At 34.2% G+C, this 1,262-nt stretch overlaps 1 long non-coding RNA gene across 1 annotated transcript in view; it reads left to right on the top strand.

Moving 5' to 3' along the window:
- The window catches only part of LOC111089208, a 57,300-nt gene that overhangs the window by 51,036 nt on the left and 5,002 nt on the right, over positions 1-1,262 (top strand). Inside the window, exon 2 of the long non-coding RNA XR_002613515.1 lies at positions 540-620. This is a non-coding gene — a long non-coding RNA (uncharacterized LOC111089208). The remainder of the gene's footprint in view (positions 1-539; positions 621-1,262) is intronic.

Below are 1,262 nucleotides of genomic sequence, written 5' to 3'. Positions count from 1 at the left end.
GGCCAACATAGAGTGAAATATACAGTCAATATTAGATTACAATTACATAGGCTAGGCGTGACTTAGTGTTTAGCGTGCCCGGACTATGAATATAAATTCATGGTTCGCGTCCTGTTGCTTCAAAAACGCCTTCACCCACTTTCAGACTGTTGGTGCGCTATACAAATGACGACCAAATCCTACTATTTGGTTAGACAAGAGTAGCTCAAAAGTTGTAGGTGGGTGATGTTCACTGGTCGGCTTCTCTCTAGTCTAGCAGTTCAAAATTGGGGATGACTATGTGAAACTGGTCCTTGTGTAGCTATGCGCAAATATTTTCAATAAACTGAAATAGTTTATAGCACTGTGAAATTCACTTACGTTTATAAGTATATGCTACATCAGTCAACTGAAACACTAAAACAACATTGACTGACTAACAATACATTGGAAATGCTTTATTAAACATACAGGGTGTCCATAAGGTCTGGAATCAATGTAAACTTAATTTATTTGAAACATTTTAAAATTAATTTTATGTTTTAATCTTTTCGTTGCAGGCTTGTGTTGCCCATACGTAACAACCATGTCGTTAAGCTTACAAGAGCGCGTTGATATTATCCTCTTGTGTGGACGTCAAGGTGAGGAATAGCTGCGGAGTTCAGTAACAAACATCCGGAAAGAAATCCAATATCTCAATCATGCTGCAACGTTTACAAACATGTTTTGAACTTGGCAGTGGCCATTTTCAACAGATATTGTAACTATTTCTATAAATATAATATGTTTACATTGATTCCAGACTTTATGGACACCCTGTATAATACGGAAATGCAAACTTTAGGGAAACTTGAGATAAACTGATGTCAACTTTCACATTGTAATAAATCAGATAACCATTTGATAAACATAGTTGTTAAAATTTTAACCAACACACTACAGTAAAGAGATATATTAACATATCCAGTTCAACCAACACACTGCAAGAGATATATTAACATATCCAATTCAACCAACATACTGTAATAAAGAGATATATTAACATATAGAGTTCAATCAACACACTATAGTAAAATGATATAGTAACACATCCAGTTCAAACAATACACTGTAAGAAATATATTAACATATCCAGTTCAACCAACACACTCTAGTAAAGAGATATATTAACATATCCAGTTCAACCAACACACTGCAAGAGATATATTAACATATCCAGTTCAACCAACACACTGCAAGAGATATATTAACATATCCAGTTCAACCAACATACTGTAATAAAG

Source organism: Limulus polyphemus, unplaced genomic scaffold (genome assembly GCF_000517525.1).
Source record: "Limulus polyphemus unplaced genomic scaffold, Limulus_polyphemus-2.1.2 Scaffold5555, whole genome shotgun sequence".
NCBI classification, from domain to species: domain Eukaryota; kingdom Metazoa; phylum Arthropoda; class Merostomata; order Xiphosura; family Limulidae; genus Limulus; species Limulus polyphemus.
The sequence above is the reverse complement of the archived record's forward strand: the minus strand, read 5'-3'. Positions and strand labels throughout refer to the sequence as shown.